Source organism: Canis lupus, chromosome 15 (assembly GCF_003254725.2).
Source record: "Canis lupus dingo isolate Sandy chromosome 15, ASM325472v2, whole genome shotgun sequence".
In the NCBI taxonomy this organism is placed as follows: domain Eukaryota; kingdom Metazoa; phylum Chordata; class Mammalia; order Carnivora; family Canidae; genus Canis; species Canis lupus.
In genome coordinates, this window is record NC_064257.1 from 36,740,098 (window position 1) to 36,767,918 (window position 27,821).

The 27,821-nt window shown below is 37.0% G+C and overlaps 1 long non-coding RNA gene across 3 annotated transcripts in view; it reads right to left on the reverse strand.

The window, feature by feature from the left end:
• Positions 1-4,037: 4,037 nt before the first annotated feature.
• Positions 4,038-27,821, reverse strand: part of LOC112654782 (uncharacterized) — a 52,407-nt gene continuing 28,623 nt past the window's right edge. Inside the window, exons 2-5 of one of the 3 annotated variants that reach the window (XR_003133365.3) lie at positions 20,649-20,691; positions 16,483-16,596; positions 9,767-9,849; positions 8,919-9,028 (exon numbers count right to left, since the gene is read on the reverse strand). This is a non-coding gene — a long non-coding RNA (uncharacterized LOC112654782). Of the gene's footprint in view, positions 4,570-8,918; positions 9,029-9,766; positions 9,850-16,482; positions 16,597-20,648; positions 20,692-27,821 lie in introns of those variants that run through there. The other 2 variants (XR_003133363.3, XR_007402457.1) reach the window with 2 other exon arrangements.

A 27,821-nucleotide genomic window follows, 5' to 3' on the forward strand; every position in this document is an offset into this window, starting at 1 on the left:
CATATAAAAGTTATTTTTATATTATACTGTAGTCTATGAAGTGTTCGGGAGCATTATGTCTAAAAAAAAGTACATACCTTAATTAGAAAATACTTTGTTGTTAAAAATGCTAAGAATCATCTGAACTTTCAGTTAGTCATGATATTTTTTCTGGCAGAGGGTCTTCTCTCAATGTGGATGGCTGCTGACTGATGAGGGTGGTGGTTGCTGAAGTTTGGGGTGGCTGTGGCAATTTCTTAAAATCAGACAGCAGTGAAGTCTGTCACAATGATTGACTCTTCCTTTCATGAATGATTTCTCTATATCATGTAATGCTGTTTGATAGCATTTTACCCTCAGTAGAACTTCTTCCAGAATTGGAGTCAGTCTTCTCAAACTCTGCCATTGCTTTATCAACTAAGTTCATGTGATATATTCTAAATCTTTTGTTGTAATGTCAACAGTCTTCATGGCATCTTCACCAGGAGTAGATTCCATCTCAAGAAACCATGTTCTTTGCTCATCCATAAGGAACAATTCATTATCCATTGAAGTTTTACCATGAGATTGAAGCAGTTCAGTTACATCTTCAGGTTTTGCTTTTAAATCTAGTTATCTTGCTGTTTCCACCATATTTGCAGTGACTTCTTTCACTGAAGTCTTGAACTCCTGAAAGTCATCTATGAAAGTTGGAATCAACTTCTTCCAAAATCCTGTTAATGTTGATATTTTGGCCTCTTCCCAGAATCACACATGTTCTTAATGGCATCTCAAATGATAAATCCTTTCCAGAAGATTTTCTTTTTTTTTAATAATAAATTTATTTTTTATTGGTGTTCAATTTGCCAACATACAGAATAACACCCAGTGCTCATCCCGTCAAGTGCCCTCCTCAGCGCCCGTATTTTGCCCACATCCATCAGAAGAATCACTATCTATGGCAGCTATTGCCTTACGAGATGTGTTTTTTAAAGGATAAGACTTGAAAGTTGAAATTACTCCATGATTGATGGGCTGCAGCATGAATGTTGTGTTAGTAGGCATGAAAACATTCATATTCTTGTCCATCTCCATCAGAGTTTTTGGGTGATCAGGTGCATTTTCAGTAAGTAGCAATATTTTGAAAAAAATCTCTTTTTCTGAGCAGTATTCTCAACAGTGGGCTTAAAATATTCAGTAGGCCATGTTGTAAATAAATATACCATTGTCTAGGCTTTGTTGTTTTGTTGATAGAGCACAGAATGAGTAGACTCAGCATAATTCTTAAAGGCCCTGGGATTTTCAGGATGGTAAATGAGCCCTGGCTTCAACTTAGAGTCACCAGCTGCTTTGGCTTCTAACAAGGGAGTTAGCCCATCCTTTGAAACTTTGAAGCCAGGCATTGACTTTTCCTCTCTAGCTATGAAAGAGTCCTTGATGGGATTTTCTTCCAATAGAAGGCAGTTTGTCTGCATTAAAATCTAGTGTTTAGTAAAACCACTTTAATTATCTTAGCCAGGTCTTCTGGAGAACTTGTTGAAGCTTCTACATCAGCACTTGCTGCCTTATGTTGCACTTTTATCTTACAGAGACAGCTTCTCTCCTTAAACTTCATAAACCAACCTCTGAGGGCTTCAGACTTTTCTTCTGTAGGGTCCTTAGCCTTCATAGAATTAAAGAGAGATAGGGCTTTGCTCTGGTTTTGGCTTCATCTCAAGGGAATGTTGTGGCTGATTTGATCTTCTACACAGAACACTAAAACTTTCTCCATATCAGCAATGAGGCTATTTTACCTCCTTATCATGTATGTGTTCACTGGAGAAACTCTTCTCCAAGAACTGCTCCTTTGCATTCACAGCTTGGCTGACTGGAGCAATAGGCCTAGCTTTCAGCCTGTGTTGGCTTTTGACATGCCTTCCCGACTAAGCTTAAATCATTTCTAGCTTTTGATTTAAACTCAGAAATGTATGACTCTTCCTTTCACTTGAACAATTAACAGGCCATTGCAAGGTGATTAATTGGCCTAATTTCAGTATTGTTGTGTCTCAGGGAACATGGAAGCCCTAGGAGAGGGAGGGAGATGGGAGATGGAGGAACAGCCAGTTGGTGGAGCGGTCAGAACACACACATAACATTTATCAATTGAATTTATTGTCTTAAATGTGTATGATTTGTGGCACCCCCCCAAAAACAATTACAGTAGTAACATCAAGGATCACATGATCACAGATCACCCTCACAAATATAATAAGAATGCAAAAGTTTGAAATATTATGAGAATTACTTAAATGTGACACAGAGACACAAAGTGAGCAAATGCTGTTGGAAAAGTGGCACTGGTAGACTTGCTTGATACAGGGTCATCACAAACCTTTAATTTATAAAAAGCACAAAGTCTGCACAGCAAAATAAATTGAAGTGCAATAAAACAAGGTATACCTGTATATACAAGTCATTTTTTCTAGCTTTGGGAGGTAATTTTCAGTCACATAGAATTGTTGCTCTTGTTTCGCTTATATGGGTTTCTTTTTCAGAAACTCTTATAACTCTTAGATGGGATCTCCATGTCAATTGTGATTTTGTTTTATGCCTGAGGGCTGATTTTGTGTAGGGAGAAAGGCTATGCTGTTATTCAAGGTTTTAATTTAATATTCACCTTATTAAAGATACAGGTTTTTTTTTTTAATCTAGCTTTTCTCAAACCTTTAAGTTCACCTTACATTATTATTTGATTTATGAATCTAGTAAATTTTAACAATTGCTTTCAAGGGAGCCTTTGAGTAATGTTTGATCAATTTAAGTTGAACTCATTCAACTCCCAAGCATGTCCCTTTACAACTTAGTTAATAAAATCCCCATAATTATTTAAAATCCATTTATACATTTGATACATTCAGTTTTCTTGTTAAGTTTTTCAAATGCCTGCCCTACTAGCCAAACCTTAACAACTCCAATAAATCTAATAAGCTAACCTTAAATAACAAATCACACGTTCTCCTAACCATTCCAATACTTTTAAACTTGATTAAATTCTCTAAATCTTCCCACTTAAAGGTAAAAGTCTAAAATCCATTACTCAATTACACCTTTTAAATTGAAATCCCAAGTCTAATCTGCCATATTCACCAATATGGTGCATTTTCTTAAACATTAAACCTTTTTATATACTACACATACAAATATTGTCCAAAGATTAGAAACTTATTCCTACATTTACCACAAAAATATTAATTCTGTGGGTTTGATTCACTTTATCATTTCTGCATTCAACGCAAAACTTCCTGGAGGGAAAAGACACCCACTAGATTGAATTATCTAAAATAAATGGAGGTTGCCATTCCAAACAAGTTGGTGTTACTGTCTGGGGAGAACTGGATGCTGAGGATGCTTATTGACTAGAGATTTTTGACCAGAATGCATAGGGTCTAGTGTGGTAGCGATAGCATAGTATTGTTGTTATGGTAACAGGGGACTCCCAGTGCATTGCCTGTAGGTGAAGTTGGCTCCTTCTGGTTTAAATTATGCAGTTCTTCCTTTTGATTTGAGTATATGGGATTCCATACCGTCCCTCCCCATGCCCCTGTTGCAAGAATTACAACTAATTCCAAAACTTCCAAAAGCAAACTTAGAAGTTTGCTTTTTTTTTCTTTTTGGCTTCTTTAATTATTTTAATGTTTTTCTCTCCATCTCTAGGGCTATGTATATAATTCTTTCCTCTGATTTGAATAACAGCACTAACACAACAGCAACTGACTTATTGGGCATTTGCTGTGTGTATAACAGATTAAGTGCTTTGCATGGCATAAGCATTTTCAGTCCTCACAGCCATCCCTTAAAGAGAGAGCTATGATTTCCCATGGTAAATTTACTTATAATTTTGTTTTTTTAGGCAAAAAGAAAGTAACTTGGCCAAGGTCACTTAGTAATGAATCCAGGATTTCAACCCTGGCAGTGCCTTTGCACTATGAACTTGCTATGAGATGCCATCTATTTCTCTGTTGTAGCTAAGACCAAATGAGACCTTGTGTCCACCTTGTTAGAGAGGAATGGCCTCTCGTAATTTCAGGTTATGCCTTTATTTTGTAATACTCCTAGTAAGATTATAGCTAATTTCCTTCCCAGTTTCTTCGTTGCACGTTGAACTCTTGATTCATTTACAGGAAATGCATGCAAATAGAGAAGGCAGTGCCGATGTTTTCCTCATCCTCTTTTCTGATTTGATTTTCTAGAGTGTGAATTCCACTCTTTACTAGATTCTCTATGAGTTTTATTTTTGTTAGTGCAATTTTAGTTTTTGTGGAAATCTTCCTTGGGCCACACAGCTTCTCTTGCACTCAATTCACTGTTTTCAAAACTCATCTTATTGTCTTTTATTCTTGACTCTTTCTCTCCTTAATGGGCTCTTCTCTGGGTACCTTAGAGGGCACAGCTTCTTGGACAGTATCCAGTTGGGGCTGCCGAACAAATTCTCAGAATTTCTTCTGATTCCTGTAAGGAAAGCATTTTCAAGAGGGTGCACTTCCTCTGAGACCCTGGATATTTTCCCACCTTTTTCCATGGTTTTTCAAAGCTCTCTTGGGGAAGAAAAAAGGTCTTCTCAGTGTGCAGCAACTGAAAAGGGAGTAATAATGCAACATTCACTGTCTAGTTCTTGCCTTAGTATTTTCTGGGAGTTTCAGTCTGAGGAAAGTGATGGAGAAAGATCAGTGAGTTGAGGGAGGTGGGAGAGTAAACAACATCTGACTCCTCAGGCTTGAGGTCCTTCAGACCAGGGTCTCTGAGGCCCTACAAGCATACATTTTATTTTATTTTTTTAAGGATTTTATTTATTCATGAGAGACACACACAGAGAGGCAGAGATACAGGCAGAGGGAGAAGTAGGCTCCCTTCAGGGAGCCTGATGTGGTACTCGATCCCAGGACCCTAGGATAATGACCTGAGCTGAAGGCAGACACTCAACCACTGAGCCACCCAGGCACCCCTACAAGCATACATTTTCATTCATGTTTGTGAACCACGGATTTATTTGAAGTACTTCTTAGAATCTAGTAATAAGTTGTCTATCACTATTATGTTTTATGGGGGTGTGGTTTTATAGTTTTCTTTGATTTTATCAGTGTTTTAGTGAGGAATCAAGAAAGGCCATATCAAGGATTGCAAGCCAGACTCCATTTAAATCAGAAGTACTTAGCTATATTCTTGGAGATCTCTGTGGAATAGGTTGGATATCCCAAATGACTTATTTCTTAGATTTTATAGTGGACTTGGATTTATCTTATCTTTTTCCTTTTTACCTAAAAGATGATCTTCAAAATCTTTTATTTCTAAACAATGAGACATGAGTATTATTATTATTATTTTTTGGTTACTCATTCACAGAAACCCAAGCAATGTAGGTGACTTAAAAAGATACACATGAAATTTTAGCTCACCTACTCTCATGATAGAGAATAGAATGAAGAATGCAACATTATGTTCTATAACTATAACTAGAGAACAGTTGGCCTGAATGAAAGGATAGGGAAGGGTAGATTCTCAGAAATAGTTTTTTAAAAATCCCACAAAAAAAAAAAAACAAAAAAAAAAAACACCAGAAAAATGCCACTGGCTCTTCATGGTAGACAGTCTGGTCTAAATCCCTTTGCCCAGCGTTCAAAGCCCCTATCATTTGGATCCCATCTGCTTTTGTAACCCTGCCTCTTACCACTTTGCTATGTGAATCCTGCACCAAAGACTAAACAGTCTACTTGACTGTACTTGTCAGCAAATACAGCACTCTCCTTCCCCTGTTTTGTTGCTCCCAGTATCCCTTGGCTGAATACTTTCCCAGGATGCCAGTGTCTGCTTGTCTCCTAAGGCCCAGCTCTTAAGCAGTCCAGCACTTGTAGTCTGACACTGCCCGATTGTGACTCTCTGGGTTCTTCGCCTGTATTTTGGCTTGATTGTACTTTTCAGTCTCACAAGGACCCCATGTTGCATTCACGTAGTCCTGAGGTGCAGCAAATTGACCTGCACAAAGTAGGACCACAAGAAATAGGTCACTTTGATTGAAGAGAGAGTTATAGGGAGAAGGAGAATGAAAGGGCAAGTAATAATAAAATAAAAAAGAGATAGAGCAGGCAAAAAATTGAGATGACAGAAGGAAAAAAAAGGAAAGACAGGTAGACAGGGAGGAGTGAGATAGGCAGACATCGCTTTCTTTAATTCAGAGATAATATCTCCTTTTCATTGAAATGTTTATTAGCATATCAGCACCTTCAACATTGGAGAAAAGAGCCTGTCTGCTTTTATTTACACATTTCAAAGCTTATATTGGAAATAAACATTTATTTTCCCATGGAATGCCACAGATTTTGTATTATATCACAGAATGTGCTAAGATTTTTAAAAAGCATTTTGGAGACTCCAGAGCATCTATCAATTTTCCATTTATTCCTGTGAGTCTCTTTGACATTCACATTCTATCATTTTTGCCTAATCTTTGTTATTTGAGAGATTAGGGCTGTCTCATTTCATAACATGTAGAAGATTTTATTTGAGAGCAGCATCTATTTCATAGTGTGGACTTTTTTTTTTTAAACCAAAGCGATCATTTTCAAGTCCAGTCACTTTTTGTTTTAATTGTTTCATGGTAGGAATTATAGGGAGAAAAACAAATCAAAAGTAGAAGTGCAGAAAATCATCAGAAAGAAAGGAATTGCTCCTGATCATAGCTCTTAAAATGTTCTGTTAAACCTCCAGAGTTTTAGTTTTGAGCTCAGGCATCTCAGATGCGTGCCGTTGCAGCCGGCTTAGGCCGTGGGTTGTCATGTTATGGCTGGTCCAACACTACCTCATCACAGCTTTCCTGGCGCCAAATGAAATGAAAGCTAAATGTGATTTCTAGGCTATTTTTCACTTCTGCTTACTCTGAGGTTCTAGTCAGTAAGAGATTAAAGCATCCTGAAGAGTTTCTGCTGCATGCCATTGCTTTAACAGGTAAACTTGACTTTAAGACTTCTTGAATTTGCATCATTCTTTTGTGGGAATGAGTTTTCAAACTTTTCATCTGAGTCCATTGCAGGATGACAAATATTAAGGTGGTGATTCTAGAATCTGGCTGGCAGCCATGTTTCTCCCCTTGTTTCTGTCGAAGGGCATGTCTACTATATCTGCAAGGGATAGCTGGAAGTTCCTGGGGAAGCCACTGAACTTTCAGTGTTATGGTCAGTTCAGAATGAAAGAATACGGAAATCCTCTGCATTACTGACAGTTTTGGAGAGCCAAGTTAGAAGGTGAGAAGACAGCAGTGCAGATGGAGGGTGTGAAAAGAGGAAAGATATTTCAGGTAGAGGTGTCAGCACTGGTAAAGACCCAGAGACAAGAGAGCTGTGTTTGAGAAGTAGGAGTGTAGATAAAACATGGTGTGAGATTTGAGGCAGTGGAGAGGGAGGAGTCAGGAGAGATAAGCCAAGAGCCCTGTATACCGGCTGGCTCTGTGAAACAGGAGTGATGGGGTGTGCACCTGAGGATCCAATTTGGTGAGCACAGCCTGACACAGTATTTCTGAAATGGCTTACATCAGAGCTGCTGCTAGCCTGTTCAGAGCCTCTGCCCAAGTGAGAAGTAGGTCCCAGTGGATGATGCCCCAGTTATCAATTGCTGCATAACCAGCGGCTTCAAAGCAGAGTAGCATAAAACAACCATTTGAGTGCTCATGGACTCCGTGGGTCAGGAATTTGGACAGGGCCCACCAGCTCTGGCTTGCCTCTGCTTTACCTCTGGGCTATCAGGGAGAGAGCAGAAGGCTGGGTGTGACCCAACAGTGAGAATCACCTAGAGGTCTCTTTACATATGTATTTGCTGGTGAATGCTGGCTGTTTGCTAGGCCCTTAGCTGAGACTGTCAGCTGGAACTTCTGCACAGCATCTCCATGTAGCCGTCAAGGAATGGTACCTAGGTTCCAAGAGTGCATGTCCCAAAAGGCAGGAAAAGGAAGCTGTCACTTTGTTACTTTCAATTTTCTATTAATCCAGCAGTAAAAAGAAAAAGAAAAAAACAAAACAAAACAAAAAACAATAAAACAACAGATTCAAAGGGAATGGACCATAGGAATGCCTGGGGGGTTCAGCAGTTGAGTGTCTGCCTTCGGCCCAGGACATGATCCTGGGGTCCTGGGATCGAGTTCCACATGGGCTTCTGCATGAAGCCTGCTTCTCCCTCTGTCTGTGTCTCTGCCTCTGTGTGTGTGTGTCTCTCATGAATAAATAAATAAAATCTTAACAACAACAAAGGGGTTGGACCGTAGATCACACTTCTTGTTAGGAGGAGAATCAAAGAATTTGGAAGTCATTTTTAAAAGGCCACAGGTTAATCAGGACATAGCCCTTCAGGCAAGAAAAAAACAACTTCTTTCTCCAAACAAATATTGCCTCATGCCAGGGAACACAGGATGGATGTAGTTCCATTTGACACCTTCACTGGGAGCCTTTGCGCAGTTCACCACCTGCACAACCATACATAGAGTCCGTGGGCTCAGTGAATCTTATGTACTCAGTTCCTCTTTCCCACTCTTCAAAATCAAAATGGAAACTACCTTTCTCCATTCAACTTTCAACCTTGCTCCCTACATCTACTTTCCCCCCTTGTGATTCTGTTTAATTAATATTATTTTTTTTGTCACGTGGCTTATGCTGATCCTGAGTTTTCTTGGATTGGTGATTTAAAAAAGTGTTTATATGGACTGTCACTGAATATTCTCTTGTTTACTACTTGATTCCCACCCCTGTCTCATGCCTTTTTAGAACGTACTACAAACAATACAAATAATAGGTTTTACCTTTTAAAAGACCCAGCCGTAGTGATTTGAGTTTTCTATCTTGCATCCTTTTGGGAGGGGGTGGGGGGCAAATATTTTTTTTTTATTTTTAATTATTATTATTATTTTTTTAAGATTTATTTATTTTATAGAGAAAGAGAGAGAGTGAGTGAGCAGGGAAGGGGCAAGAGAAAGAATCCTGAAACAGACTCCCCTCTGAGTGCAGAGCCTGACGTGGGACTTGATTCCAGGATCCGGAGATCAGATAGTGACCTGAATGGAAACCAAAAGACAGCCGCTTAACCAACTGAGTCACTCAGGCTCCCTGGGGGCAAATAATTTTTAAAGTGCGAATCCTCTTTTCTCTCAAAAACTTCTAAGTTTTAAATTTTTATCAAGTCAGAGGAGTTAAAAAAAGTTTTTTTTTTTTAAATTAAATCACACATTATAATATGTTAGAACCCTTCTCTAGATCTTTCCTGAAGCAATTGGCATTAAGTGAAAGTGGTTAAGGGAATGAGTTAAAGATAATGTGTACTGGTGAGAAATGGTTACTGAGATAAAATTAATTGAGCTATAATAACTGAAGAATGAGAACATGGGCTAGGATAGCATATTCATGATCCTACTGAAGAGGAGATGGGATGGTGATGAAGAGAATTTGGAGCTGACCACCACCTTGTAGCAGTCTCTAGCTGACCCTGTTAGGCATGGACAGCTTGGATATTGCACGATTGGAGGTGGAAGTCAGGGAGAACAATGGAGGCCTCCTCTAGGGGGGAAAAAAGGACAGTCATAGAAGTAGCATATTTGCAAATAGCGTACACTGAGGGATTGACTAGCAGTACCACATTCTGTAAATTATTCTCTGATTTATCTCCTGATTATAAGTCATCCAAGGTCTGGAATTGGGTCATATACTTATTTTATATATCCTGGCATCCAGTGCCAACAACAGGCCTATGATAAGATCATTAAAATATGGAGTAAAATTCAACAATGCTTTCTAACCATCGGCCTTTGCAGCCAGAGTGTTCGTCTTTATTCTTTGGTGGATCCTCTTCACTTTCCTTTTTAGCTTAGGGGTTCTTGATCTGTGTGGTTGGAGACATTAAGGAAAAGAAAAAATGACTTTAGGAGCCATTGGACTGGTTTTATATTGTTTGAGAGTGATCTGAATAGTCACATTCTAAGAGTGGAAGTATTTTGGTCATTGAAAGGTCATAAGATAAATATATTCTATTCATTAGATATAAATTGTAAGGAACTTCTATTTATTTATTTATTTATTTATTTATTTATTTATTTATTTATTTATTTTTTGTAAGGAACTTTTTAAAGCAAATGAAAACTTTGTGCAGATGGCTACTCATGTTCCTAGATGCTGACTTTTGGAAAATCCCACGTGAGATCAGAAAGACCTATTTTAAATGGACCCACCGGGAGTCAACTTACAGGTTCTACTTGAGTGAGCTCTATGGCCAAATTTCAGTTTCCTCTAGGTATTCAATTATTTCATAACACCAAAGAAACACTGCCTTCCCGGGCCTGCTCTTCCCTCTAGGAGTGGAAGGAAGACTGGTTTGATCAAATCTTGAGGTTGCCAGTGAGAATGCAGTTGAGGCAGGAGAAATCCTTTGTTGTCTTGCCCTGGTTGCCTGCCTGAGGGTTGTAGAAGCTCCAACAAAATACTCTTAATTTCAGTTGTCCTCCAAGGTGGATCCCAGGACATGGCCTTTTTTCTGTCACTCCACTTGTCAGAATTATAACACTGTTAGATTATTTGTTTACTGGATGATTCTGTCCTAATGGATCCATTTTTACCCTTGCACACTTTTTATTTTTTTTTAACCCACTTAAAGAAATGTGAAGAAAGATGACTACTCTTCAGTTGGATGCATTGTTTTCAGCTTGGGCTAAAAGCACTTTTTGAAGGGTATGATGTTAGTATAATACCATATCTTATCCACTTAAGGCACCGTCATCTAATGTACCATTAAGAAAAGAAAGAAAACCCTGCCAGTTAATTGTGAAATACCAGACGCTCTCAATTATAAGATGCATTCTGATTCCTGAGATATTAAAAGGCAAAAAAGGATTGTCTTGGATTCAGTGAAATAAGGTGTATATATTTGATTTTTTAATCATTACATACATGCATTTAATTTTACAGAACTATAATACTTTAGTGCAAATTATTTATCCCCCTTTCCCTCACTATTGCTGCTATATCCATCCATCCATCCATCCATCCATCCATCCATCCATCCATCCATCTCATATAACTGAATTGAATTATATAATATTATAAAGGGGTGTATTATATGTAATCCATATTTGTCCACATGATCATACAATCATGTGTAAGCCTATACATACACCCACATACATAAATGTATTCTTTCAGGAAGTTTGATCATTGTTTTATAATACTGTGATATTTTAGAAAGCATTTTCTCTACATTTAGGTTTTGTCACTCAAAATACCCCTTCTATCCCAGTTGGCAGAGCTGTAATTCATTCTTTTTTATGGCCATAGAATATTCCACAATGAATCTGATTAATGGACATTTACTTTGCTTCCATTTTGTTGTCATTGTTGTCAGTTGTTATTGGTAGCTTTTATCAACAGTGATACATTAAATATCCTGTATCATATTCTTGTATATTTGAGCTTTTATTTCTTTGGCTGGATTCCCGGGGGGGGGGGGGGCAAGTCTTCAGTCAAAGATACATATATTTTTAATTAATATGGGCAGATTCTTTATCAAAAAGGCTTTTATAGTTTACATTTTTTAAAACATGTTTATCCTTATACCCGTTTTTGTCTTCTTTCAGAAATATAAAATGGATATGTTTTAAAAGTTCAACAATAATAATTATTTTTCTTTTTTACTTTGTCAATCTTACTGGCATCATGGATATTTCATTCACTTTTATTTACACTTCCTGCATCACTAGGGAAATTGAACATTTTTAAATACTTTCTGGCCATTTATATCAGCTTCTGTGAGTTTTCTCCTCCTATTCCTTTCCTATAGGGAAAAATTGTTTGCCTTCCTGTTGATTTGTAGAAGCTTTTTGTGTACAAATCGTGTATTAACTGTGTTTTTCTTCTGTTTTGTAGTATTTTTTCCCAAATGCATTGTCTGTTGGGTTTAGGGTAACTTTTGCAATGGAAAATGTCTAGTTTTTACTTTGCCAAATATGTTTTACATTTTACAATATGAGTTTTCAGTTTGGATGAGGAAGGACTCACCTGCCCCTCAATAATACACATAGTCTCTTAGATTTAAAAAATAGTTTTGTTTAATATTTTTATGTTTATATGTTTAATGCATCTCAAGTTTGCTTTGGTATATAGTGTAGGATGGTAGTTCAAATGATTTTTTTCCAGATGGATAACCAGGATAATTTATTAAGTAATTCATTTTTCACCCAGTGAAATGAAATGCTATCCTTGCTGTATATTACATCCCCATATGCTAGCATCTGATTCGTGATTTTCTGTTATGTTCCAGTGATCAGTTTTCTATTTCTTTTTTTTTTCAGTTTTCTATTTCTAGGTTAATACCATATTCTCTTTGTACTATGTTCTAATATTTGGTAAACCAAGTCTTACTTTATTCTTTTTTATTCTTTACTCTTCCTAGATATTTATCCTTTCATATAAAATGTGTGATCATTATAGCCAAAATTTTTAAGAATGTCATATTGGAAATCTAATTGAAGTTACATTAAAATTACATAGATATATTGATAGATGTTTATTTAGACTTTTTTTGGCATTAAGTCTTCCTAATTAATAGCATGGACCAATATTTAAGTGACATTGTATTAGTAGGATTTTTTTCCCTACTATTTTCTTACCACAATTTAGTATTGCATTAAACTAGATTCTCTAATGAGATTTTCTTCATTTTCCATGCCCTAGAAGAGTTTAAATAACACTGGAATTATGTGTTCATCAGAACATTTTCAGTTGTATAGGTGTTTTGGTTATCTCAGTGATGGTGGGATGCTAATGTTATTGTGTACTTTAGGAGCTAGGAATGGGTTAATGCCAAGCAATGCACAAAAGAGTCCTATGCAACAAATTATTATTCCATTGAAAATGCCAATAGTTCCCCAGTAAAAAAACACTGGGTTTGAAAAACTCAGCTAAGAATCCATCTGATTTCAATGCTTCTTTCTAATAATAGCTTAAAATTTTTTTTAACCTTTCAAAACTCTGTGCTAATGGATCTGTTTCCCTTAGGTTCAAAAGTACGTTCCAATAGATTCTGGTATGAAATATTCTTCTTTTAATTTGCTTTCAAAGTAGTTTGTCATTTTTCTTTTGATTCCTCTTTGGTCCAAGAATTTTCTAAAAGTATGTGCCTTAATTTCCTAGTAGTTATAACTTTATTGGAGGAAACTTTTTATTTCTAATACATCATTTTGTAGCTGGAGAATGTAGCATGTTTCTTTTAAAAATATATTAGAGGTATTCTTTGTGGTTTATATATATTTTTATAGATGATCCATGGATCATTCTTTCTTCAAACACACACACACACACACACTCTCTCTCTCTCTCTCTCTCTTTCTCTCTATTTGAGGAGATACTTTCTATTTGGGAATTAAGAGATTCAGCCTGGGTTGTATTAGTTTGCAAGGCTGCCATAACAAAGTACCACACATGATGTGGGCGTAAGCAACAGTTCTGGGGGCTAGAAGTCCAAGATCAATCATGGTGCCACCCAGTTTGGTTTCTTGTGAGGCCTCCTTTTTTGTGGCCTATAGAGGGCCACCTTCTCACTGTGTCTTCTTGCGTTCTTTCCTCTGTGAGCATGTATCACTCATTGCACTTTCTGTGTCCAAATTTTCTAATAAGGACACCAGACAGGCTGGATTAGGACCCACCCATATGACTTCATTTAATTTTAATTACCACTTCAAAGTCCTATCTCTCTATACAGTTACATTCTGAGTTTTGGAATTAAGACTTCCATCTGATTTTTTTTTTGGTGGGGGGAGAGGGGGTACACAATTCAGCCCCCAAACATGGATTTATTAAGTAAAGCTTATAAATTGCACTATTCATTTTTTTCATTTTATTTTTTGTAAACTATAATTGTATAATGCTCAAAAGACATACTGATATTTAAAGCCAAAATTATATTTTTATCAAGGTCTCACATTTCTAATAATTTTTGCATTTTATGCTTAGCAACCTACTATATATAAAATTATAGTTATTTTATCTTCTTTATACCTTGTATGAAAACCTGATGACCCTCTAATTCCTGTTTAGGGCTTTTAACATTAAATTCCGTTTGTCTAATACTAACAGCCTCTTTGCATTTGTCTTTGTCCATACGTTTGTTTTCAGCCTTTCTGAGTCACTTTGTTGTACAATTGTTTCTTTTAGATTGTATAAATCCATGTGTTCCATTTTTTATTTTATTTTATTTTATTTTACTTTATTTATTTTATTTTATTTATGATAGGCACACAGTGAGAGAGAGAGAGGCAGAGACACAGGCAGAGGGGGAAGCAGGCTCCATGCACCGGGAGCCCAACGTGGGATTCGATCCCAGGCCTCCAGGATCGCGCCCTGGGCCAAAGGCAGGCGCCAAACCGCTGCGCCACCCAGGGATCCCCTATGTGTTCCCTTTTAGTCCAGTTTGACAGTCTCTTGCAATGGGAAAATTTAATCTACTGGGTTTTAGTGTAGTGACTTGATTTTATTCCTGTCTTTTTCCTTTATGCTTTATGTTGTTGTTCCACCTTTTTCCCCTTATCCTAATTTTAATTGATTTGTTCATTTGTTATTTATTTGGAAGATCTACTATACTATTTTGGGTCCTTTCTCTGTACTTATTATCTTAAATATATTTCTCTAATATTATTTTGAAAATAAGATACTGTTTATTTTCTTACCAGGAGGCACTGTTCCCTTCCATTTTACTCCATCCTAGTGAAGTGAATTTTTGAACAATGCCACTTACACTTCTTTCTACCTTTTATTTGACCTCTCCCCTGTCCAGATCCTTATAGTTCTTCCTTCCCTATGGTCTTTGGGCATTACTTCATTATCCTCTCTACTTCAGTATTGCAGAAAAGTAGTCCGGTGCCTAATTCTTTCTCCTTGGTGGTAACTTGTTTTGTTTCGCTTCTGTCTAGAAGTTTGTTAAATTTTCTCTTAATTCTGAGAATCCATGTATTTTATTAGAATAGTTGTAAACCTGTATTTTCTTGTTAATCTATATTTGAATCATGTCCTTTCCTTCTGCAGACTCAAGTGTTTTTTTTTAGTTCAGAGAAAATGTTCTCTGTTATTTGTTTAGGCATTGTATCTCTGTCTTCTTCTGGGGGCAAAGAACAAAACAAAACAAAAACAAACCAACAAAAAACAAACCACCAAGAACCTAAGTTCTTGACTTTGTCCTCCAGAGCTTTTGTCTTTTCTCTCAATATTTCTAAAACCTTCTATAATTTTTGCATCTCTTCATTTTTATCTCTTTACATTTTTTTCGTCTCTTTATACTTTGGCTTTCTATTTTGAAATACTTCTTATACTTGATTTCCAAGTCACTAATTTGGATCTTAATGATAAACATTCAGTCTTCAAATTCATCTATTAAGTTGTTTACTTGGAAAAATCATGGTCTATGTTTTGATTTTCTTCCAGAAGGCTTTTTTATTTTTTACTTTGTGATTGCTGTTACATTTTTTTTTTTACAAAAATATGTATGTTACACCATCATCATTTATTTTCCCGAGCAATTCTATTTTCTTAGACATGTATTTTGTTTACTCTTCATGATCTTACTTGATGGCTTTAATATAATTGTGAAAAATATGTTTTATTTATTCATATATCTTACTAGCATCCTCAGTGGGACTCAGGGCTGGTTGTTGGAGTTCTGAAGTGGTACCAGTTCAGGAAGTGGGTGATAGAAAGCAATGTGGTGTCTACATTCTGAGTGGTTAGTGTACCTCTAGCCTCTCACAGAAGCATGAAAAGAAGCCTCCTGTCCCCCTCCCCCCCCTTTTTTTTTTTGAGATTCTGAAGGGCTGGGGACAGGGAAGACCAGGACCATGTGCTTAGTTATTTCTTATCCATTTATCTAACACTTCTTGTCTAAGGATCCCAGGCATGCTCATGGGGCTTAGAACCCACCCAGTTCTGTGAACTATACTCTTTCCAGGATCTTTGGAGTTATGCTTCTCATGCTAGGATCTCACATTGGTTTCCTGTAGTCTTTTGCTTATTTAGTCCCTTTGGGAAAAACGTAAACCATTTCCATCTTTGGGGACTCACCCTGAGGGAAGGCCTCATTTCCATCCACCAATTGTTGGACCTAAGAGAAGCAGATAGACTGGAGTTGGGGGTATAGCTGTAACAGACCTTAGCAAGGTCTTCTTATTTTCAGAATCCCTAGAGGCCTATTTTAAAATAGTTACTTTATAAATCAGCAAAATCCTAGCAAAAATCCAGAGTTTCCTAGCCTTTTTAATCAGGAGAAGTATTCAATCTAGGCTGATTCTTTGCCTTAATGCACATTGGCAATGAGAGCTTAAATGCCAAATGATGTTTTTTCTTTCACATGTGTGAGACAGAGGGACATTTATTGTAAAAGTTAAACAGAGTGACAGCTTGCTTTGGCTAATGTGTAAGAGTTCTTGACTGGGCTGCTTTCCTTTCTTCCATAATAAGTAGTTAATAGAAATTCACTGACCTGCAGTGCAGACTTAATCTATCGCGTATATCAAGTTGATTTAACAGGAATGGAATGTGCTGGAACAATAGCTTCCCTCTCTCCCCACATCTTGGTGATCCTCCAACATTTCGCCTGAAAAGAAAATCAGGTTTAACACCATGTAGAACCTTTGTGATTTTAAATAATTGGACTAAGTTTGAAAAAAAAAAAAAGTATTTAATCAATGGCAATCATCTGTTTATTTGAAAAACCATTTGGTGGGGGAGGTGGTATTTGTCTTTAAAATTTTCACTTGTAGGAAAAGCTGAAGTGGCCGAGTACACTATGTGCTTTGCACTGTGCAAAAGAAAAACTGAAAATCCTGAATTGCTTCTTTCTTGTATGGTATGTTCTCTATTTAGAAAATCCTTAATTAATTTTGGTGAAAGCAGACGGTCAAAGGATTTAAAGAAGCAGAAAAACATCTTGAATTCCCTACTGCTGGCAAAGTGGAGAAAGTGAAAATAGTAAACTGATTAACAGAAGTCATCTTGAAGTCTGCCATATAATAAGATGTAAATAACAACAGCCACAAATCCGAATCACTTACGAAAGTTTGCACAGGGTTTTTCCATTTTAAATGCATCTCTCCCCCAACTTTGTTCTCTTGAGACATCAGCCATTTAAAAGCATGATATTGGAACTAACCCAGCATCACTTTTAATTAGCACAGAAATGCTAATTATACTTTTTCTGCATGATGCTTAATGCAAGCTGTCAGGGCACTGCATTTTTCACATCAGTGGTGGTGAGGTACACATGATCACCAGACCCGTTTTAAAATCATTAGGGCCAGATTCATCCAAACTGATTATTATTTTTAAACTATAGGAATGTGCTAGAAGATACATGAAAATAATGGCATCAAAATGAAAAAAGTGAGCTTTTTATTTACTCCAGACACAAGCATATTTCATTTTATTCAATATTTGTGGTCTGTGAAAATCAAATTTCTTGCCATTGAATCATTTAAAATACCATACAAAGCTTGATTTTGAAAGAGAGCTACATTTTCATGAAACATAGTCTGTTTTGAAAAGCAAATGCCCTCTCTCCATTTATAGGTTGAAGGCTTTGCATGTTAGATTTTTCTTAAACGAGGGCCTACCTATGTTCTTGATGTGATTTTATTTTTAAGCTAATAGCTATAGGAATGCGATGGATACTATGCTTTAATAAAGTCTGTTGTATGAATTTAATTAAGCACAAATTTAATTAAGTTTATTTTCATTATTGAAGACAGTTAGACTACATTCTTCCCAATACTCAAACACATAACCCTTCCCTTGACCAAAACCCCAAAACAAAATGAAACAAACACATCCAACTATAAAATCTAGGCCTTAACATTTTACCAATATTTATCAGAATCAGGGTGAGGGTCTAAATGACTTTAAGGTCTATACTTATCATAAAATCCATCATATAATTCTATATAACAAAAGGGATTCATTCTATATTAAATTATTTTTTTAGAGTATTGATGTAATGAACCCAGCAGTCAGCCAGAAATCCTGGGGGGAGGGGGAGGGGTGGGAATAACAATAAAACTGTGTATATTAGAGGGCACAAATTTGTTTTTCCTCAACTAATGTAAATCCTCTGTAATTTTAACTCAGAGAAAATTATGAATTATTTCTTAAAAATCTGAATTGCAGAATATTATAAAAGAAATAGAATTTTATGGCATTTGATATACTTGGTCTACTATATAATGATAACAACACAACGTGATCCCTGTAATATTTATTGGCTGCCTGCAATTGTCTTGGCACTGCGCTGTGTGGTTTACATAAAAACCATACTGGGCAGCTTGGGTGGCTCAGCAGTTTGGTGCCTGCCTTCAACTCAGGGTGTGATCCTGGAGTTCCGGGATCGTGTCCACATCAGGCTCCCTGCATGGAGCCTGCTTCTCCCTCTGCCTGTATCTCTGCCTCTCTTTCTCTCTCTCTCTGTCTCTCAAGAATAAAAAAACAAAAACAAAAACAAAAACAAAAAAAAACACCAAAAAACCAAAAAACCAAAAAAAACTTAAAAAAACAAAACAAAACATACCAAGTAGGAGCCATTATTGTCTTCATTTTATAACAGAGGACAATATGGCTCTGGACATTATAGAGCTTGCCCCAAGGCTTCACAGTTAGCAAATGGCAAGAGTGAGTCATGCCCAAGAGTGAGTACCTGTCTGGTACTAAAGCACCTGTAAACCATTGCACTATATGATGAAAGCTATGTTTTTTGTTGTATGGTAGAAAGTTCTAAAAGTGTTTTCTTGTTTGTTTGTTTTGTCCATCTGAAATCAAGTTTAATATGAGTGCATGATCATGTTTTCACTGTTCTCAGGAAACCGTATCTTCTTATCTATGGCAAAAGCATATTTATGTCTAGTATGCTTTGAATGCTGACTGCTATGGACTGAATCCCCTAACTTGAGGGATGGCATTCCCCCCAAATTCATATGTTGAAGCACTAACATTCAATGTGATGGTATTTAGAGGTGGGGCCTTTGGCATGTAATAACCTATTACATTAAAACAGAAAAAAAAAATACCTTTAGAACTTTCTACCATATCCCCAGAACACATAACTGAGGTTATAAGGATAGATCTCCATGACAGGGTTAATGACCTTATAAGAAGGGGAAAAGATACCAGGGCTCCCTCTGTCTTCCTACCATGTGAGGACCCAGCAAGAAGTTGACTGTCTACAAACCAGGAACAGAGCCCTCATTGGGGAACCAATAATCCATAATCTTGGACTTCCCAGCCTCCAGAACTGTGAGGAATAAATTCCAGTTGCTTAATCCACACAGTATTTTGTTGTGGCAACTGCAGCTAACAAAGGCACCAATAGACTACAAATAAGTGGGAATGAAAGGAATAGTCAATGCAGGGTGTTAAATGACAAGGATATAGGTATAACAACATCAAGCATTTATGTGTTCTACTGTGTACTGGGCACTGGTCTGTGTGCCGTAACTGTATAACTTGCTTGACTAGACCTCTTAACACTCCTCTGTGGTAGTTGTTATCAACTAGGTAGGTAGGTGTTGTTTTACAATACCAAAGGACAGTGAAGTTGGGCAACTTATCCAAAGGTACAACTCTAGGGAGAAATGCAACAGAACTATAATTCAGACTCAGACAGTCTGGCTCCAGAACCTATAGCTTTTCTTTCTTATTCTACTAGAGGTTTTTTGTCATTTTTTTATATCTGTAAAATGGGAATGATGGCCACCCTATTTATAGGGTAAGGAGAAATAGGTAAGGTCATAAATATGAAACTACTTAAGGCAAAACAAAAGATAAAATATTACTATTTATTAGCACAAATTTTCAAAATTGATTCTTAGTGAATTTATTTCTACTGCAGCTCCTTCAAAAAATAAGTTGAGACAAGCTACCAAAAAAGAAAAAAAAAAAAAAAGGTCATAAAAATAAGGTCTGGTAAACCAGATTTAAGCAAAGGAGGAAGACAGAGCAACAAATAATGGTAAAGCCTTCTAATACCCAAGGCCAAAGGTAGAACACAAACTTCATAGTTTTACCAATAAAAAAGAAAACAATATTTTCTCAGGAGAAAGAAAAGTTTTTTCACCCTATCATTACATTTAAAAAAGAAATTTCTCATGTTGGAGCTTCTGAAGTGAACATAATGATCAGCGGTTCCACAGAGTAAGCAGTTTGATTGATTACAATATCATCACTTTTGTTTCTTCTTGTCATGGTGGAGATATTAAGGAGCCATGAAACCTTCAAATTTGGTCAGCAGGAGGGAAATGTCGTAGAGTATAAGGATATAGATAATTTAAAACTGGATAATCAACCCTTAAATTGCCAAAAATTGACTATTTTCCAAAGAAGACCTCCCAGGTGTGCCAAATAGATCTGCCATAGCTGTGATAATGCTAACCCCTGGGTCATTTCACACTGATGCCATGTAGGGTGTGATGCAGGATGCGTAATTAGATGATTAGATGTGGTTTCTGCTCTTGGGGCCCAAATTTTAAATTAGACACAGCATATTAGTGCAGGGAATGGATCAGAATATAGATAAGGGAAACACCTATACATCGTGGAATATTTGGAAAAAGTATAAAAATAAATAAAAATATGAAGTCAACACCAAATTACCATCATTGTTACCTTTTGGTGTGTATTTCCTTTTAGTCTCTTATTCTCATTCTCCCTATAAGTGGAGATATAGATACAGATATGTTATAGACAGAAATATAGGTGTAGATAGATACAGATGCACACATGTATTTACACACATACTTCACATACCTGAATATGTGAATCAGAGATTCACATGGGTTATATATCTTTCCCATGGTTTCAGAGCCAGTAAGTGGCAAAGATGGTGCTCAGATCCATTTCTGACACTAACATCCCTTTCTCTTAATCATTATTCTATATTTGAGTATGCCATTTTTTGAAACATATTATTTTATGAAAGTAGAAACATGCATTGTTTAGCACTTTGTACCCTGCCATGCCTTCCCCAATCACCTTGTATTGGGAGCAGAGTTTCAAGTCATTAGTGGTTTAAAAGAATTTTTTTGATGACTTTTAACATTGCTTAATATTCTATCATAGACCATCATTTATTTAATTATATCATTATTTTAAATCTTTATATTTCCACTGCTCCCAAGTTGTTATGTATCCCTCACAAAGGGGAGGGTGATAAGCCCTGTCAAGGAAGGCCTCATTGAAAAACAGACACTTGAGCTAGATCTTGAAGTTGCCTGGGGGTTGATCAGTCAGACATGTAACAGAAAAATATACCCAGTGGAAGAAAAAAACCATGGCAAATCTGGTGAACTAAATGTAGTTCAGTGTGGCAACATAGTATAATAGTTAAGAGATCAGAGTTTGTTTCCAAACACATGCATTTGAGTTCCAGTACTGGCATTAGCACTTCTCAGCTGTGTGAATTTGGGCACCTTACTTGATTTCTTTAAGGCTGAATTTTCTCATCTGTAGAATGAGGATTGCAGTAAAGTTGTTGTGACGGCATAGAGGGCTTTTTGTATAGAACCTGATGCCTTGTTAGAACTCAAGAAATATTATTTTTCTTTACTAGTGTTAGTATTGATATCAGCCACCTTAGGGTGTGTGTTGGGGAATATCGAGAGGCAAAGCAGGGCAAATTCTAGAGAGCCTTAGGTGTCCTGCTAGGGAGCTTGGTCTTTACATCATATGTAGGACTGATATATTTGTAAACTAGGCAGTACTATGATCAGGTTGGAATTGCAGTAGGGATGAAGGTCTGTAGGTAGGGCCATTACAGTTGCAGGTAAGACACAATGAGAGCTTGAGGTAAGTCAGTGATAGCAGTATCTGAAGGGAGACAGGTAAGACAGTTAAGGATAGAAAATCACTGGAACTAAGCAATTCTTTGGATCAAAGGGTAAAGGGAAAAGGAGTCCAGGATGATATGGAAAAAGTATCTGATGTCTTTGTCTACACAGTGTCCTGTCCCTTTCCTTTCCTTTCCTTTCCTTTCCTTTCCTTTCCTTTCCTTTCCTTTCCTTTCCTTTCCTTTCCTTCCCTTCCCTTCCCTTCCCTTCCCTTCCCTTCCCTTCCCTTCCCTTCCCTTCCCTTCCCTTCCCTTTCCTTTCCTTTCCTTTCCTTTCCTTTCCTTTCCTTTCCTTTCCTTTCTTTTTTTTTTTTTTCCCTTGAAATAGCATCTCAGTTTTCCTCTGGGCAATTCCTTTTTCCCCTCACACATAGTCCATTTCCCAATCCCCTTTATCCATGATGTGTGAAGATGACCCAACAGTTCCATATTCCTGGCCACTAAGTAACTACTCAAGAGTGCATCAGTAAACTAAGTTGGTCCAGTAATACCAGGACTCTTGCTAAAATTATTAGGAAGCAGAGCCTCTTTTTTTTTTTTTTAAATTAAAACCAGATAGATGTAAGATCAGCATACACAACCCAGGATGGAGCCAACCAGGAGAGCAATTTTATGGTGTCACTTAGCTGGGTCCACTGAGACTTAGAGATAGAATCTCCTTTTTAGACTTTATAGTTAAATAATTCAATAAATTATGTCTTCTAGTCAAACCAGCTTCAGTTGAATTTCTTTCACTTGAAACCGAATTTGAAATTCTAGCAGATACAGATGATTTCCAGATTTTTGCCTCGGGTGACTTGACGGATTAACCAATGTATGAAACATATAGGAGATGCAGGTTTGGAAGAGTGTGTTGACTGGTTTGGAACATGTCAAGTCTGGATTACTCATGGCCAAGTAAATGGAGCTGTCTGGTAGACATAAGGATACATGAGTCTGGAACATAGGAGAAAGATAAAAGCCTGAGAAACAGGTTTAAATCCATCTGCGTTTGTGGTTTGGAAAGAGTTTATTTCTTTTTGAAGTTCTCCTTTTGTGGATGCAAGGCTGTCCCATGGCAAGCACTCAGGATATATTAGTAAACAATAGGGGGAATGGCAAGCAAATCAATACCTTGTGTAAGATTATTTTGGGGTGGGTTGTGCATTTGTTGTTCATTTGTATCACACTGTTGGTATATTAGTAGCCTTATGAGGTAATTAAGACATCAATTTTCCATCTGAGGAAAAACAAAATGAATATTTTGAAAAGTGTCCTGTGATTTTTTTTAGGAATACAATAATGCATACAATGATTTTATAAGCTAGAGAAGAACTATCGTAAGCCTGACTGCTTTTATGGTGGATGTAGAGTAAATAGAGAAGAATTGATTTAAAATGACATTTGTTGTTTTGTAATTACTAGCTATTTAAAGTAGTAATCCAGCTATTTAAATATAAAAAATGAACAGGTATATTTGCCCTCATCCCCAAGTTGAATATCTAGCCAATAGCCATAGGCAGTATAGCTCTGTGCTTCATGAACATTAACCTCTGGAAGTTTGGCATGTGAATAATTTGTGGAGCTTCTGAAATCCATAAGATTTTGGATTCCACTCCCCAAAGAGTCTGTTTCTGCAAGTTTGTGTGTCTAGGAACCTCTGTTTACTCTCAGGTGACTAATGTTTAGCCAGGTATGGGAATTCCTTAATGGTGGGGAGAGTTATAGATGTAGTCTGCAATCATGTGACCTTGAGCTGGCTATTTTTATTCTTTGCATTTTTTCCCTCATTATTAAACTGAGGGGGTTGAAATAATGATCTCTTAAGATCCCTTCTTGCTCTTAACATACCTTCATTTCATTCCCCAAATCAGTTTTATTTTTCTCCATTAGTATGTGACTTTTATAAAGTGCTTCTCCTACTTCATAAAGAAGATAAGAGAGAAAATTCAAATCAGCATTTCGGCTGTCTGTTGACTGCCAACAAGATGACAGTTTTAGGAGTGTCTTGGTTTAGTGATGTGTAACAGTAATGATAGTGAGCTGTGTTGTATATAATTTAATCCTTAGGCGTGCATACACCACTTAAAGTTATTTTCTATACACATAAAATGATAAAATAGTGAGAAGAATTTTCTTTAACTTACTCTATTTTGTTATTGTGTATTGTAAATGTGCTATTCCCACAGGAGAAAGTGTAGTGATTTTTTTCCTTTTTCCTTTGAAAATCAAGCTCATGCGAAGTGACAGGTTTAGAACATATTTCTAAATCAAAGAATGACCATTCTAGGACTCGATCATATGAGCTACTTCCCTAACTACCATTTATTTGTGCTAAAATTGGCTACATTCCTGATGATAATTCTGCAAGACAGCAGTAGGATATGACTTGCCTTCCCACTGTTTGATATAAATCTCCACTGATACGAATTGAGTTCAGCTGCAGTGAACTTAAATGCTAATGCTGAAAACATAAGGCAGCCTGCTGTTTCATTTATACTAGAAAGTTTTAACTTCTACAGTTTTCTGTATCCCCCTGCTCCCACCTTAGGTTAGATCAAATTAGAACCACTCCATTTCTGTCTGAAGGGTGAAATGTGCAAGCGTGATTTACATAACTAAACATGAAAACGGAAGAAGGAATTAATCTTAAGGATGGGTGCACCACTCTTGTCCTTGAATAATATACCATAACAGTCATGGGAAAGTGGTTGGTGCCATAGCATTTATCAGATAACCAACCAGTATTTGTTACCACTGACTCTGCCCAGGACTGTGTAAAGAAGCATTCTAGGGTCTAGAAAACAATAATAGTCAAAATGATAGTAATGGAATTTGTTGTGTGCTATGTGTCAGGCATGGAATCCTTAAAACAACCTTTTGAAGTAGGTACCTGTTACTCTATAAATTTTACTGACAGAAAAACAGAGGCCTAGAGGAATTTAAAAAGTGGCCCATGGATTCCAGAAAAACCAGGATTTAGACACAGGTGTCCATACTCTTGGCTTCTTGATATTCCCCAACTTTAATGACTTTAAAGTTGTGTAGTTGGGGACACAAGGTCACATAGCTCTTCTGGAGAAGGCTCAGCATTGTAAGATCTGCAAAAAACAAATAGCATCAGGGTTTGTTCCTGATCATGCAAGATATCAACAGAGGTGTAAGTATAATACTTAAGCGGGAACAAGAGCCAGCTTAAAGACAAAAAGCAAGAATGGGAAAGATGAGTCAGTTCAGTTATACAACGCTTATCTCGTTCACACCTAAGACATTTCCCTCAAGCTTAAGTCCATGTACTTTTCTCAGTTTACTTTTGCTGTGACTCAGAATCGATCCTTGGATGCCATCACATTAAGGCCTGCCTGGAATTTGCGATGTCCAATATAGCTGATGCTCTGAACTTTAAAGAGAGAGTGGAATGAAATGAGATAAGGAAGGCAAGGCTCACATGGTGGGGGGCGTTGAAAGTATCCTGAAGAATTTGGTCTGTATCCTAAGTGGAGCTGTGTGATGATGTGGTCAGAACTGGTTATTCGCAAGAGTATTCTGGATGTGGAATGTGGAATAAATTGAAGGAGATATAAGAGTGTTGTGCATAAATGATGGTAGCAGCTTAAACTTAAGTTGAGATGGGATAATTGAGACATGTTTAGGAAATATTTAGACAACGGAGCCATAGGATTTCTGGTGTATGTCCTCCTCATTCTTTCACAATGCCTTTGTCATTGCCGTAGTTTCTTACTTTACCATTCTTAGTTGACAGTATTCTAGATAGTTGGCCTCTTGCCTTTTAGATCCCATTTTTTTCTTTTATCGACTTTTCTCCTTTTTAGTTTAATTTTACCTGTTTTTCTTCTTTGTGACTTACCTTTTCAATCTCTTTTTAACTATTTTTCTACCTTTTAACCACCCACAATCGAACTCTTGGGGTTAATCCTGGGATTGCTTTCCTTCTCTCTCTATAGTTTAGTGTCTGCACTGTTTTCCAAGTGATTTTATTGTCCCTATGCTGTTGACTCACAAGTTTATGTCTTAGGCCTAGACTTTTCCTTGAACTTATAAGCTTATTACCCCAACTACTACTTGCCAAACCCATTTGGAAGCTAGCAGACATTTCAAATTCAACACATCTAAAAGTTACTTGTTGATTCTCTATCTTTTCCCCACCTCAGATAATAGCACTACCATCTGGCACTTAGATATTCAATGAAGAAGCTGGAAACATTCCTTTATTTCTCTTTCTCTTGATGTCTATATCAAGTGAATCAGGAAAACCTTCCAGTTCTACCTCCCGGGATATCTCTGAGCTTCTTAATTTCTTTGTTGTCCCAAGAAACTGGTTTTATTTTTCCTTGTATTTCTTGCTTTCTTATGTGTCTATTTACTTGTTTAGTGACTACTGTTCTCCACACTAAGCTGTAAGTTTCATGAGGCCAGGAAACTCAGCTGTTTTGCTCACCATGGCACCTAATACAGATGATAGATTCAATACATATTTGTGAAATGAATGAATGATGGTCTTATTGTTGATTTAATGTGAGTGGTAAAAGACAAAGGAGAAAAAGGTGCCAAAAATCATTCCCAGATTTCTGATTTGAGTAAGTGGTTTACTTGGTTATGCTCTTTACCAAGACCAGAGCAAGTTTGGAGGAAAGACATTAAGTTCCTTTCTTGACATGCTGAGTTTAAGATTCTTACAAGACACCAAGTAGAAATGTCCAATTGGCCTTTGGATGTATAGGACTAGAGCTTAGGAATCAGTTCTGATCTAGAGATACCCATTGCAAACTCATTAGCCTAAGGATGGTACTTGAAGTCATAGGAGTATCTAAGCTCCTTTAAGTGAGAAGAATAAGTCAGAGAAACATTGACATTATGGAATCAGTAGACCAGAAGTAGCCAGAGTGGTAGGAAAAATACTTAAGAGTATGTGCTGTCAAGAAAGAAAGAGAATTTCAAGGGGAACTGGACAATAGTGTCACATGCTGCTGAGAGGTCAGAAAATTATAACTGAAAAGTGACCATTGGATTTAGCAACATGGGAGACAGTGATGATCTTGAAAAGTAGTTTCAGTGGAGTACAAAGAAAAGGTCCAGATTTAAGGGATACAAGGAGTAAGGGCGTTAAGGAAGATGGCATAGAATTTGTTTAGAACAGAAAAGGAACAAGGAAGAAACATTGTCAACTGGAGGATGGACAGAAGGTTGATGGATTTTTTTTTTTTTTAATGTGAAAGAGACTTAAGCATGTTAAATGCTGTCCAGGAAGAGAGAGCAAGTCTGGGGTGGTGGGAGAGGGAAAGGACAGAGGGAGCGGGAAGGGGAGAAAGAAGATAACACAGAGCAATAAATTGAGGAGAGGTAATAGCCAGGAGAACCAAAACATGGGAGGAGATAGAGACCAAGGTACAAGTAGGAGTGGCTTTCCACTGGAGGAGGGAACCTATACAAACTATGTTCTAACAGAAAGGAGGAGAGATCGTGTACACTGTTGACTGATAAGTAGATTTGGTCAAAATTGCAAGACCTTTGTCTAATGAGTTCCATTTTCTTTGTGAAGGAAAAAAGATGTCTGTTCCAGGACCACCCACTTTAGGGTCTACTCCTCCTTGGTATGGCCTACTCTGAAAATATTCTGTATGGCCAAGTCCTCTTGAAATACTACCCTTCAGTGATAGTCTGGAAATAATGCATTTGCTGAACTTCCCTCTCTTAGTGGCACTACCACTCTGGATAGACCTTCAGAGAATTGTGGCCAGAGTAGTACATTTGTGGACTGGCTCTCATCATTTCCATGACTAATACAAAGTTGTTTACTTATTATTCTTTTGTTCTCTTTTCTTTTTTATGGCTACTTTGCATTTTACCTTCCTGTTTGTTGCCAGGCATAAACTAGAATGGAGATATTTGGTATAATGGTTTCATATTATAATATCAGTACACTTTTGATGCCCCTAGATAATTAATGCTGAAAT